We start from the raw sequence: 14,886 nt of genomic DNA, 5'->3' as shown, positions 1-14,886 counted from the left end.
GTAATTAAGCCTGAAGAGCTATATGCATCTGAAACACTGATCATTGGGGGCAGATCAGTGATTAAAGATGTAGAAAAAGCAAGATAGAAAAATCTTGGGGAACATTTTTTGATCAGACTGTACAGGGGGAATTTGGATTAAAAGGAAATCTTGTGACCTTTACCAACACTTAGAGGAAATCTCAAACACATTTAGGAAAATATGTTTGAAATTTGATGGATATATTCTCAGAGTTTGAACAAAAAATTCTGAATCTTTCCCTACCAGTGAAAGTAAAAACAATTGGCTGCTCGAAGTTGGAAAAGACCTTCAGAAAATAGGCATCACAGATGATATTGTGATAGACAGATTTATGTTCAGAAAATTAGTCGACAATCACCGCTTTAAACGTCATCAAAGCACTATCACCAACGAAACCTGGTCAGAAGACCGCAGGAGAAGCCATAGCGAGAATATGAAGATATTTTGGGAGAAGAAAGGGGCAACGACATCGGCTAAGTTCAGTCGCGCTCCTTTGTTGGGCATAACAAAGAAAGATCAGTGATTAAAGATGGCACATAAAAGAACTCCTGAACGACTAAATTCCGGCTCTCCTGCGTCTCCGAAAACCGTAAATATAGTTACTGGGAAGTAAACCAAATAACAGTAGTAGTAGTAGTAGTAGTAGTAGTAGTAGTAGTAGTAGTAGTAGTAGTAGTAGTAGTAGTAGTAGTAGTAGTAGTAGTAGTAGTAGTAGTAGTAGTAGTAGTAGTAGTAGTAGTAGTAGTAGTAGTAGTAGTAGTAGTAGTAGTAGTAGTAGTAGTAGTAGTAGTAGTAGTAGTAGTAGTAGTAGTAGTAGTAGTAGTAGTAGTAGTAGTAGTAGTAGTAGTAGTAGTAGTAGTAGTAGTAGTAGTAGTAGTAGTAGTAGTAGTAGTAGTAGTAGTAGTAGTAGTAGTAGTAGTAGTAGTAGTAGTAGTAGTAGTAGTAGTAGTAGTAGTAGTAGTAGTAGTAGTAGTAGTAGTAGTAGTAGTAGTAGTAGTAGTAGTAGTAGTAGTAGTAGTAGTAGTAGTAGTAGTAGTAGTAGTAGTAGTAGTAGTAGTAGTAGTAGTAGTAGTAGTAGTAGTAGTAGTAGTAGTAGTAGTAGTAGTAGTAGTAGTAGTAGTAGTAGTAGTAGTAGTCTGAAATGTTACAGTCTACAAATATTACTGAGTCAACAAATACAGGTATATTACTATAATGACTGCAGGTGTAGGGAGTATGAATCGGTTGAGAGATCGATTTTTCACTTCAAAAGTAATAATCACACCATTACACTTTATCTTAACGCGTACGCTTTTAAGCTTTTATACTGCTGGAATGACTGTGGCAGATGTAGTATGGAGCCCTTTTATCTGTGAGAGATATAAGCAGATAGCGGTCGATGGCGCTCTGGGAAAAGTGAAATGAATCAAAGCCTAAAGCATCAAAATAACATAGAATGGTGGTACACAAATGGGTGACACGTTCATGTACGAAACAAATTTAATTCAGTGTCACCTTCGCTGATATATACTTCCATAAAATGCCGGAGATTATGTATAGTTGGAAGATACCTGATAAAGACTCCTGATTTTCGTCGGAGCACGGCACAGAAATGTTTCAACGTGTTTCACTTTCATTGTATTCTCTTAGCAGGATGAGAGGCTTCTTACCAGAAAACACTAGTTAATTATTTCGCACTACCAGGTGGCTCTCGAACGCCGTACTTTCTACTTATAAATGCCCCGCATGCACAAATGTTGAATGGGATGTCTACCAACTGATTTTCACAGGGGAACTACTGCCAGCGGACAGGTTACTTCAGAATATGAAGAGATAAGAAACTGAGTGTTGCTCGCAGCATGTTACTCAGCGCTACCGGTCAAATGCACCCCTTGCATTATTAAACATCGTTTTCGACCGCATAGTTCTAGGCTGACATAGATGTTGATTCCCATAGGGAATCTGAAATATTTGTCCCGAATGGGTATATTTATAATACCAATATAAATGGTCCGTTATTGGACATTGTAAATTTTCCAGCTAACTCATTCCTGGTTGCCAGCGTTTCGCTCTCGTGTGCTAAGTTGGGCTCACCAGTTGGTACCTAGCACACCTACCAAGACGCTAGCTAGTGCATTCCGTGGAGGCCACTGCGTAGGCTACTTGGAGCCACCGGCAGTGCCGATGCACTATGAGAGACTTTGTCTGTCTACCAAAAATTGATGCCTGCTTGACTATCAGATGACATAGATGTTGATTCTCATAGGGAATCTGAAATATTTGTCCTGAATGAGTAAATTTATAATACCAATATAAATGGCCCGTTGTTGGACATTAACAATTTTCCAGCTAACTCATTCCTGGTTGCCAGCGTTTCGCCCTCGTGTGCTGGTCGGAATGCAACAGAAGCTCCAAACAGACGTACGCCTTCTACACACATATTTCGCCGAACAGTATTAGTTTTTGTTCCATACAATCAATTCTTTTATCGAGTTGAGTGTCTACACGTGTATAAATTAATAAGTTGTTAGATGTCATCTACTGCATTTTTGGCGTGTCTACAAACAGTAGCGGCGATTAGGGGGTGGGGTGAGGAGGGACAGTCGCTTCCACCCCCCACTTTGTAGAGTAAATATTACATTTTATTCAACTTTAGCCAGCTGGAACTAGGAATTATTTTTAAAAAGCTATTTGTGCAACCCTTGTTGTCTTATATAATAAATCTTTCCTTTATTGTACAGCGCTACGGCAAGTAGTGGAGACGTTGCATGTGCTGTAAGGAAGGGTAGTAGAGGTACATATTGTTTTGCCGAGGTCGTGGCCACTAAGTTATAATTCACCCGCATGCCGCGCGCATTCGTCAGTCTGGCAGTCTCTTTATTGTCTGTTAGTTTCTTAGTGTGTATTCAAATACTAAAGGATTTTTAATTGCATAACCATGCCGTACAAATATGTAATTGTACGTGGCGAGCTGGCCGTGGGGTTACGGGCGCGCAGCTGTGAGCTTGCACTCGGGAGATAGTGGTTTCGAATCCCACTGTCGACGGCCCTGAATATGGTATTCCGTGGTTTCCCATTTTCATGCCAGGCAAATGCTGAGGCTGTACCTTAATTAAGACCACGGCCCATTCCTTCCCATAAGTTCTATATGTGTCGGTGCGACGTAAAGTTAATTGTAAAAAATATATTTAATTGTAATTGTAATTTCAACGCGAGAGAATACAAACTTTACTTTCACCGGACTAAATTATTTCGTTTGTATTATGTTATTTTATATGTAAATGTAATTAATCTGCCCCGTGGATTATTCATAATAATAGCTTTTTTTTAGATTTTGATTCAATGCTTTATAACACAATTTTCACCAGGTCTCACAAACATACTACGGGGCATTTACTTAATAAATAACACAACACAAAGAAATAATTTAGGAACGTTGGTATTAGCTCCCGTTGAAATACGATTACAACCGATTTTTTATTTTTATTTTGTGCCGTAGTGCTATACAAATTGGTTAGTCGCGACGAACAGAATTTTGTGCGTATTTCCGTCAATAATTGTGTTAATAATTAAAGAAAATAAACGAAGGAATTAGCAGATGAGATAACATGGTTTGTACAAACAGCTTTTTAAAAAAATTCCTAGTTCCATCTGGCTGAAGTGGAATAAAAATGTAATGTTTACTCCACAATTTGGGGGGGGGGGCGACTGTCCCTCCTCGCCCCACACCGTAATCGCCGCTACGGTTTGTAGACACGCCAAAGATGCAGAAAAGGAAATCTAATAACTTATCAATGTATACACGTGTAGACATTTCACTCGATGGAAAAGTTTCTTGTATGAAACAAAAACTAATACTGTTCGTTGGAGTACGTGTGAAGAAGGCGTACGTTTGTTTGGAGCTTCTGTTGCATTCCGACCAGGTTGTCCAGATTAAAATAATGTCTTGTGTATTCGTCGCTGCTGATCACACTAGCCATTGCTGACATGAAGGCAGCAAATATAGTGCGGCTGTACCATACACCAGCCTAGAACTATGCGGTCGAAAGCGATGTTTACTAATGCAAGGGGTGCATTTGACCGGTAGCGCTGAGTAACATGCTGCGAGCGACACTCCGTTTCTTATCTCTTCATATTCTGACGTAACCTGCCCGCTGGCGGTAGTTCCCCTGTGAAAATCAGTTGGTAGACATCCCATTCATCATTTGTGCATGGTATAATAATCACAATATTTTACTATGATGATGTAGTTAACAACTACAGTGATGACAACAAGTATTTAGCACCCCGAAGGAGTTGTCTAATGTTAACCCATTTCAATGTACATGCATACCATTGATGTGTGAGTATATGATTATATTTGCAAGGATCCGTAATGTGTAGAACGCCCACCAGAGTGCATTCGTGATGGCACCGTCCTGTTGTTGATAAGTTGTTACCAGTCAACTGCTGTGAGTTAGAGTTAAGCAAGACGTGCAGAGAGGACTACATACAGTACGAAGCACCCGCGATGCCGCGCAGACCCGTTGGACAGCCTATCCACCAACTGGCAGCATTTAAGAGAGGCCGCATTGTGGGACTGCATGAGGCTGGTTGGTCATATCGTGCAATTGCCAGGTTTGTGACCCATTCAGATACAGCAGTCGGCCGATGCTGGACTCAATGTGTATATGAGGGTACCCAATCACGTCGTGCAGGTTCGGGTCGACCAATAAACACCACCCAGAGGGAGGACCTTCGTACGGTGTGCCAAGCATTGCGGGAGGCGTTTTGAGTGGTGCTTTGACCGGATGGCATGGATAGGGGACGACTGACGTCGCATCATGTTCAGGGATGAATCCATAACCTCCGATGACTATCGTGTGCGGGTTTGGTGGCGTCGAAGGCAAAGAACAGATACTGCCCAAATTGAGGAAAGACACACAGCCGTAATCGCTGCCACCATGGTGTTCGGAGCCTTAGGATATGCATTCAGATCACCTCTAATAGTGCTTCGGCAGACTTTGACGGCGCAGCGATACGTCACAGACATTCTGCGTCCATACGTCCTACCCCGTATGGCACAGTACCCTGAGACAGTGTTCCAACAAGATAATGCACGTATGTCTATGGACTGCCTAGTGCATGTTGAGGTCCTGCCATGGCTAGAAAGATCCCCGACCCTCTCCATCATTGAACACAAGTGGGATGACATTGGAAGGAGACTCCATCCCAGTGCCAACCTGCGGGATCTAGAGGGGCAGCTGCAACAACTGTAGACGAACTTGCCTCTGGAATAGGTTCAAAGGCTGTTTAATACCAATCTGAAACGCATAAGGGCCATGGTATTATAAGTTTCATCGATCACGAGGTCTTCATATCTCCATCGCATAGGAGTTTTGGCTTCACCGCACTATCGATATAAGTATGCGGAGGATAGAGATCTCAACCACTTTTTTTAAGTGTGGCCTTCATCATGCTTCTCGAAGCCGCATTTTATCAGAACTATCTGATCTGCAAGTGCCGTTCCCGACCAGCACTGCATTGGTGTTGCACGGTGGAAACAATTCAGTTCTCAATTCTGTGGTGGGCGTTTTGAGAACCGCAGAAATAAGAATTTGACTGTGTGCTCTTCGCATTGTTGCCAGCGTTTTGTGTTTTGTTGTGTATTGTATTTAATTTGTTCTCCGCCTCTTCTCGTGTGATAGAGATCCATGTAGTGTTCTCTACTTGAAGACTGTGGATGATTTGGTTTTCATTTTTCTATGTACTTTGCACTGACTATTTATATTTTTGTATGTGTGCTGGGAGTGTTCCTTGTATGTGGAGGATGACCACAAGTTGTTCCAACGAAGGTCAATTCAATGAATTAAAAAACAGCATGAAAATAACGGTGATGTGTTGTAATGTCATTAATATATTTCATACACTATTTGTAGGATGAAATTATATTATATACACTGACTGACAGAGCAAATGCAACACCAAGAAGGAGTGGTTCGAAAGGGATGAAAGTTGGGAAAAAAACAGAGACGGCACGGACGAATAATTGATGTTTATTTCAAACCGATATGCAGGTTACACAATGCGCACGGCATCGACTCAGTAGGATGTAGGACCACCGCGAGCAGCGATGCACGCAGAAACACGTCGAGGTACAGAGTCAATAAGAGTGCGGATGGTGTCCTGAAGGATGGTTCTCCATTCTCTGTCAACCATTTGCCACAGTTGGTCGTCCGTACGAGGCTGGGGCAGAGTTTGCAAACGGCGTCCAATGAGATCCCACACGTGTTCGATTGGTGAGAGATCCGGAGAGTACGCTGGCCACGGAAGCATCTGTACACCTGGTAGAGCCTGTTGGGAGATGCGAGCAGTGTGTGGGCGGTCATTATCCTGCTGAAACGAGCATTGGGCAGCCCCTGAAGGTACGGGAGTGCCACCGGCCGCAGCACATGCTGCACGTAGCGGTGGGCATTTAACGTGCCTTGAATACGCACTCGAGGTGACGTGGAATCATACGCAATAGCGCCTCAAACCATGATGCCGCGTTGTCTAGCGGTAGGGCGCTCCGCAGTTACTGCCGGATTTGACCTTTCTCCACGCCGACGCCACACTCGTCTGCGGTGACTATCACTGACAGAACAGAAGCGTGACTCATCGGAGAACACGACGTTCCGCCATTCCCTCATCCAAGTCGCTCTAGCCCGGCACCATGCCAGGCGTGCACGTCTATGCTGTGGAGTCAATGGTAGTCTTCTGAGCGGACGCCGGGAGTGCAAGCCTCCTTCAACCAATCGACGGGAAATTGTTCTGGTCGATATTGGAACTGCCAGGGTGTCTTGCACATGCTGAAGAATGGCGGTTGACGTGGCGTGCGGGGCTGCCACCGCTTGGCGGCGGATGCGCCGATCCTCGCGTGCTGACGTCACTCGGGCTGCGCCTGGACCCCTCGCACGTGCCACATGTCCCTGCGCCAACCATCTTCGCCACAGGCGCTGCACCGTGGACACATCACTATGGGTATCGGCTGCGATTTGACGAAGCGACCAACCTGCCCTTCTCAGCCCGATCACCATACCCCTCGTAAAGTCGTCTGTCTGCTGGAAATGCCTCCGTTGACGGCGGCCTGGCATTCTTAGCTATACACGTGTCCTGTGGCACACGACAACACGTTCTACAATGACTGTCGGCTGAGAAATCACGGTACGAAGTGGGCCATTCGCCAACGCCGTGTCCCATTTATCGTTCGCTACGTGCGCAGCACAGCGGCGCATTTCACATCATGAGCATACCTCAGTGACGTCAGTCTACCCTGCAAATGGCATAAAGTTCTGACCACTCCTTCTTGGTGTTGCATTTGCTCTGTCAGTCAGTGTATTTCCATTTCTGAAAATCCCCTGTTATTCAGGTATCCTCGACAAGGAATACCTTCTTTTTTCCTTGTACTTGCCGTGTACAATTTACAGTGATTTACGTAGAGGTCCTAAATGCATGTATTTTAAAAATGTAAGCGATTTACTAAGACGAAAGAAGAAGTGAACTGAAAATTTTGTCATCCTTTCCCCCGCAGAGCACATATCGCTCCCAGCAAATGAAGGGTGGTGAATGATACATATCTTCAAAGTATTTAAAAGAGGGTTCACAGTGTCTCTTCAGCGGAAAATTAAATGGCCTGTGAACCGTTGCCATCAAAACGTTTTGTTGAAACAATAACAAAGCCATTGTTTCGAGTCTTGTAACTCACTACAATGTCTGCACGTTCACTGGATCTATCGGTACATGGACTTAAAATCTCTGAAATTTCCTATAACATCTACATTACTATTCCTCATCCTGTGGTGTCTCATATTTCTGAATAGTTTCCCTTTGGAGCAGAAACTGGACGGAGATCCTCTATATCATAGCAGTGGCGGCTACGGTTTTCTTGGATTCTGACGTGAACGCTTCAGATTGCTATAACATTACAGTTCATTTTGGTGGTATTATTTTTTTAGGTGGTGCCGACCTAAGTGAATTTTGGAGTACCTGAATCATATATATGAGCAAGACACAATGGTGGTAATTATGATGAAGATTAAGTTATGATAATAATAATAATAATAATAATAATAATAATAATAATAATAATAATAATAATAATAATAATAATAATAATAATAACAGGAAAGACGAGTGAAATTCATCGTCCATCTGACTAGATTACCAGAAAATCGATTGACAAAAACGATGGTATATTACGTAATCTCGCTTAAGAACTCTACAGCCTGGCTTAACAAACTTCGGAAGGAGCTCAAAAACGCAAACATAAGTTCAACAGACTTCCTAGAAAGAGACATCTTCAGGCAAAATGTAAACAATCGGGAAGCTACATCATGGCAACCACAACAAAAACGGTACAGACCAAAGTGGTCGGAAGAACGTAAACAAGCCTTCACAGAAAGAATGAAAGCCTATTAGGTAAGGGAAATGGTTGTTGGCACTGTTCTGAAAGGAATACAGTACAACACACTTTTTTCTGCTGTGTTCGATGGGGAAAAGAACGAAGGAAAGCCTGCCAACAACTTGGCCGACGACTCACGCCAGGGAATCTGGTTCAGATTATGTTGGAGAGTCCGCTTGCCTGGAACACAGTAAGAGCAATGACCACGTGCATTATGGAAAGTAAGAGCATAATTACATCAATCACTCCATTCTGATGTCATGCCGTCAAGCAATTCCAGAATGGTCCAGAATGGACTGAGTGAAGAGGGCAGGGGTTTTTAGTTGGTGGAAAACCAATTCCCACACAGAGTGGTGTATTTAAAAGATTTTGCTCTGACACACACAAAAAAAACAGTACTTGTTTGTGGGTTACTGTAGTCACGTCCTAGTTCGTGAACCATGGGCAACGGCTGAGTGGCCTAGTAAGTGGTCCTGAGAGTCGGGATACCAGTTGCTATGGAATGGGAGTGGGCATCTCGGACATATTCTGAGTCGTGGCCCTCCTTGTGCTCAGGCGGCCAGGACTACACAATTCACCGGTGGTCCATAACCCGTTAGAGGAGAGATCCTCACTTGGACTATGTGCAAGTAGGGCAGCATCCTGCTTCATGAATTTACCGAGCTCAGAACACTTTAAGCAAGCCTCGGACCTATGGGAGTAATGGAGTCCCACTCCCATTTGACAGGCGAGGGACTCCTTGGAAACAACTAGGCGAACGAAATGGAATTCGATGGGGATCTATCAATATTAATGGGGCTTATGGAAGAAAGAAGGTAGAACTTGCTGAGTCAGCAAAGAGGATGCATCTGGATGTGCTAGGAGTAAGTGATATTCGGGTAAGGGGAGATAACGAGGAAGAGATAGGAGATTATAAAGTGTACTTGACGGGTGTTAGAAAGGGAAGGGCAGAGTCTGGGGTAGGGCTCTTTATCAGGAATACCATTGCACGCAACATAGTTTCTGTTAGGCACGTAAGTGAGCGAATGATGTGGGTAGATTTGTCATTGGGAGGAATTAGGACAAGAATTGTGTCCGTGTATTCACCATGTGAGGGTGCAGATGAGGATGAAGTTGACAAGTTTTATGAAGCATTGAGTGACATCGTGGTCAGGGTCAACAGCAAGGATAGAATAGTGCTAATGGGCGATTTCAATGCGAGAGTTGGGAATAGAACTGAAGGATACGAAAGGGTGATTGGTAAATGTGGGGAAGATATGGAAGCTAATGGGAATGGGAAGCGTTTGCTGGACTTCTGTGCTAGTATGGGTTTAGCTGTTACGAATACATTCTTCAAGCATAAGGCTATTCACCGCTACACATGGGAGGCTAGGGGTACCAGATCCATAATAGACTATATCTTAACAGACTTTGAATTCAGGAAATCTTTTAGGAATGTACGAGTCTTTCGGGGATTTTTTGATGATACAGACCATTATCTGATCTGTAGTGAACTAAGTATCTCTAGGCCTAGGGTAGAGAAAGTGAAATCTGTCTGCAAACGAATAAGGGTAGAAAATCTCCAGGATGAGGAAATTAGACAGAAGTACATGGATATGATTAGTGAGAAGTTTCGAACAGTAGACAGTAAGCAGGTTCAGGATATAGAAAGTGAATGGGTGGCATACAGGGATGCTGTAGTAGAAACAGCAAGGGAATGCCTAGGAACAACTGTGTGTAAAGATGGGAAAAGGCGAACATCTTGGTGGAATGATGAAGTGAGAGCAGCCTGTCAACGTAAAAAGAAGGCTTATCAGAAATGGCTCCAAACAAGGGCCGATGCAGACAGGGATATGTACGTAGATGAAAGAAACAGAGCGAAACAAATAGTTGTTGAATCCAAAAAGAAGTCATGGGAAGATTTTGGTAATAACCTAGAAAGGCTAGGTCAAGCAGCAGGGAAACCTTTCTGGATAGTAATAAAGAATCTTAGGAAGGGAGGGAAAAAGGAAATGAAGAGTGTTTTGAGTAATTCAGGTGAACTCATAACAGATCCCAGGGAATCACTGGAGAGGTGGAGGGAATATTTTGAACATCTTCTCAATGTAAAAGGAAATCATCATGGTGGTGTTGCAAACAGTCAAGCTCATGGGGAGGAGGAAAATGATGTTGGCGAAATTATGCTTGAGGAAGTGGAAAGGATAGTAAATAAACTCCATTGTCATAAGGCAGCAGGAATAGATGAAATTAGACCTGAAATGGTGAAGTATAGTGGGAAGGCAGGGATGAAATGGCTTCATAGAGTAGTAAAATTAGCGTGGAGTGTTGGTAAGGTACCTTCAGATTGGACAAAAGCAGTAATTGCACCTATCTATAAGCAAGGGAACAGGAAGGATTGCAACAACTATCGAGGTATCTCATTGATTAGTATACCAGGCAAAGTATTCACAGGCATCTTGGAAGGGAGGGTGCGATCAGTCGTTGAGAGGAAGTTGGATGAAAACCAGTGTGGTTTCAGACCACAGAGAGGCTGTCAGGATCAGATTTTCAGTATGCGCCAGGTAATTGAAAAATGCTACGAGAGGAATAGGCAGTTGTGTTTATGTTTCGTAGATCTAGAGAAAGCATATGACAGGGTACCGAGGGAAAAGATGTTCGCTATACTGGGGGACTATGGAATTAAAGGTAGATTATTAAAATCAATCAAAGGCATTTATGTTGACAATTGGGCTTCAGTGAGAATTGATGGTAGAATGAGTTCTTGGTTCAGGGTACTTACAGGAGTTAGACAAGGCTGTAATCTTTCACCTTTGCTGTTTGTAGTTTACATGGATCATATGCTGAAAGGTATAAAATGGCAGGGAGGGATTCAGTTAGGTGGAAATGTAGTAAGCAGCCTGGCCTATGCTGACGACTTGGTCTTAATGGCAGACTGTGCCGAAAGTCTGCAGTCTAATATTTTGGAACTTGAAAATAGGTGCAATGAGTATGGTATGAAAATTAGCCTCTCGAAGTTTAAATTGATGTCAGTAGGTAAGAAATCCAACAGAATTGAATGTCAGATTGGTGATACAAAGCTAGAACAGGTCGATAATTTCAAGTATTTAGGTTGTGTGTTCTCCCAGGATGGTAATATAGTAAATGAGATTGAATCAAGGTGTAGTAAAGCTAATGCAGTGAGATCGCAGTTGCGATCAGCAGTATTCTGTAAGAAGGAAGTCAGCTCCCACACGAAACTATCTTTACATCGGTCTGTTTTCAGACCAACTTTGCTTTATGGGAGCGAAAGCTGGGTGGACTCAGGATATCTTATTCATAAGTTAGAAGTAACAGACATGAAAGTAGCAAGAATGATTGCTGGTACAAACAGGTGGGAACAATGGCAGGAGGGTAGTCGGAATGAGGAGATAAAGGCTAATTTAGGAATGAACTCGATGGATGAAGCTGTACGCATAAACCGGCTTCGGTGGTGGGGTCATGTGAGGCGAATGGAGGAGGATAGGTTACCTAGGAGAATAATGGACTCTGCTATGGAGGGTAAGTGAAGTAGAGGGAGACCAAGACGACGATGGTTAGACTCTGTTTCTAACGATTTAAAGATAAGAGGTATAGAACTAAATGAGGCCACAACACTAGTTGCAAATCGAGGTTTGTGGCGACGTTTAGTAACTTCTCAGAGGCTTGCAGACTGAACGCTGAAAGGCATAACAGTCTATAATGATAATGTATGTATGTATGTATGTACTGCTAGTACTACTACTACTAATACTACTACTACTACTACTAATACTACTACTACTACTGAGCTGAAATGATTCCGAGAAGTGAGGGTGGAATAGACTAAGATGAGGGTTATGGAAGACAATATCATAGATAAAAATCGATTTAGACATCTCCTCAGAAAGTTCCGCGGTTTCCAGGAGAGTGGGGAAACACTAGTGAGGAAGGGAAGATCCTATACAGAAGAATGAAAAGATAGTTGTAGAGAGAGAAGGCTAAAAATGCTGCTTTTATTGTTAAACGTGGTCCATAGAGGGCCAAAACGAAAGAAAATAAATAATAATAATAATAAATAAGGGATTTATCGACAGTCAGATTCCTTACCCGAATGGTCGGCGTTGAGACCTTTGGCTCAGAGGGGTCCCTGGTTCGATTCCTGGTCGGGTCGGGGATTTAAATCGCTTCGAATTAATTATTCTGGCTCGGGGACTGGTTTTTTGTGTTTGCCCCAATACTCCCCTCTTCATATTCAGACAACGCACCAAATTACCAACCTTCACAGGAACATCCCTCAATATAGTGTTGTCAGGAAGTCATTCGGCCGTAACAAAAGGCCAAATCCACATGTGCGACACAGTTCGCACCCACGACTCCACAAGGTATGGGAAAAACTGTAGAAGAAGATCGACACATAAAATGTATACATATTTTATGAGAATTTCGGCGGAATTTTCTTATGAAAATATCGTCTTAATGTGTTATTCAATGTATAGACCCATTTCTCTCGCGTTTATGGACACGAAAATGCCACTGAGCCGGGATTTGATCCTGCAAGCTAGAATATGAGGTAGTGTTAATGGATGGCTGTTGCAAATATCAGTCAACGAGTGCATATTCCATCAAAACTGTACCTCTATCTCAGAGAGCCGCCACAGACAGAACTGTCACTGAATATAACCTGTCCCAGTTAATATTTTCGATATCGCAGCCTCCCATGCTGCATATATCACTCCAGACTTCTGGCCAGACGCGATAAACATGTATATACCTATCATCTGTTTTAACGCTTTCATCATTCCATTTATCAGCTTTCGGGCGTGGGCTTACATTTTAACCAAAATGATAAACGGGCTTGTATGATCACATTTCAGCGGAGCGCGTTCCTCCTCTCCACCGCTCAAATCCCAGTCAACAGGTGATCCGTTTTTAATTAAGAAATACTGGTTTTTAAAATAACGGGTTGGGATAATGTTCTCTATTCCATAACGTTTAAGAGAGCTCTTGAGGTATTTATGGCGTATTTAGGGACTGGGCTGGTCAAGAATATTGATGTTCGGATGGCCTACAAGTATTGAAGTTTGACGTAGACTTTGGATCTTGACCTGGATGATCACTGTCTCTCATGTCATCTATCTCCTAAGTTCATCTCATGGACATAGTGAACTTAATTCCAGAATTCAGCCTAGTATTGAAATCCTTTGATGAACTGGTAATCGAACCTATGGTTTCCACATGCTTGGTTTACTTTGTTGGTCCCGCACACACAAGTTGACGTGTTTCTTCTATATAGGTAGAACGAGGCTGGCTTCATGATCTATCCACTGTGATATAAGTAACGTTTCGTCAATATTCGATTGCGGGTACCCAAAAGATAGGTTAGAAATTCAACATGGCGCGGCTCGGATGACGAACATTGGCGTATGAACATACAGAGCAGAAACCATTCTACAGAAATGCATCCTATGTTCGAGAGTGGACAAGTGCACCTCCGGAGGAAGCAAAGGGAGTGGGAAGGCGTAAGCCCCCACTGGGCAATGACAAGATCATTCGTAGCACAGTTCCCTGGTTAGCACACACTTTCGAGCTTGGTCGCGGGTCAAGGGCGGCGAACTGGCGCCAGCAGACACAAAGACGCTGCGTGGACCAACCCTCCCGTCTCACACACTCTCAGTGGTGGTGTCGACCGGTCCAGCTCCACAGAGGTGAAGCTCTTTTTAGGAGACGCGGCGGCGGCCGTTGCCGCACGAACCGCGACGCTCCCACCCTTCGAACGCAATGTCGCGTTCAGTTTTAGCAACCCACCCTCAGCCAGGCGTGGTCCGGGAACGAAATACATGGACCGCAATGTGCGTTCGAAATGTCGACGTTCATGCATCCTGCAGTTCACATGTCGACGCGCAATTTGCTGCGTTCTTCATCGACCACGAGCCGAGTTGTCCACCGTTCTGGGTTGTCTTCTTTCATTTTTCAATCGTTCTCTCCACGGTGTGTGGAGGAGAAACAATCGTTTCCATGGGCTTCTCGTCACAGAGCTAAGAAGTGTTTCGAGTATGAGCGTTGCGTTCATTAAAAACCTGCCCGCCGGGCCGAAGCCGCGACGGGTCCCCTCGTGTTATCCCCGCTCCAATAAGCGAGTGAGGTAGGTACCCAATGCCGAACGTCTGCGTCGAAGGAGACGCGGCCAGCTTCTAGAGTCACCTGGACTACAGTATAGGTCTGCTTAGATTATTGATGGGGTTTAGTTGCTTAAGTTAGGTCCGGCGATAAACAAGACTTTGGTTCACTTTGTTGGTCCCGTACACACCATGATAATTTCAAACTAGCACTTCTCTTAATTTCATCGAATGGGGCAGCGCTGAGGCCAGGCATGATGTGAGCTCTATCGTACACAGTAACAAACTTGCCTTCATCAGAACCGGCCAACGACAAAAGAAAATGTTGGCATCTGGCAAAGTTATATAGCCTCTTCTTCTATACAGGGTGGTGAA

The 14,886-nt window shown here is 43.6% G+C and overlaps 1 non-coding gene across 1 annotated transcript; it reads right to left on the bottom strand.

Moving 5' to 3' along the window:
- Window positions 1-14,196: 14,196 nt before the first annotated feature.
- On the bottom strand, window positions 14,197-14,350 carry LOC136875147 (5.8S ribosomal RNA). Its single transcript, XR_011018366.1, has one exon. It is a non-coding gene; the product is annotated as a 5.8S ribosomal RNA (ribosomal RNA).
- Between the last annotated feature and the right edge of the window lie 536 nt (window positions 14,351-14,886).

The sequence above is a fragment of the Anabrus simplex genome, chromosome 5 (genome assembly GCF_040414725.1).
Source record: "Anabrus simplex isolate iqAnaSimp1 chromosome 5, ASM4041472v1, whole genome shotgun sequence".
Taxonomy (NCBI): domain Eukaryota; kingdom Metazoa; phylum Arthropoda; class Insecta; order Orthoptera; family Tettigoniidae; genus Anabrus; species Anabrus simplex.
The sequence above is the reverse complement of the archived record's forward strand: the minus strand, read 5'-3'. Positions and strand labels throughout refer to the sequence as shown.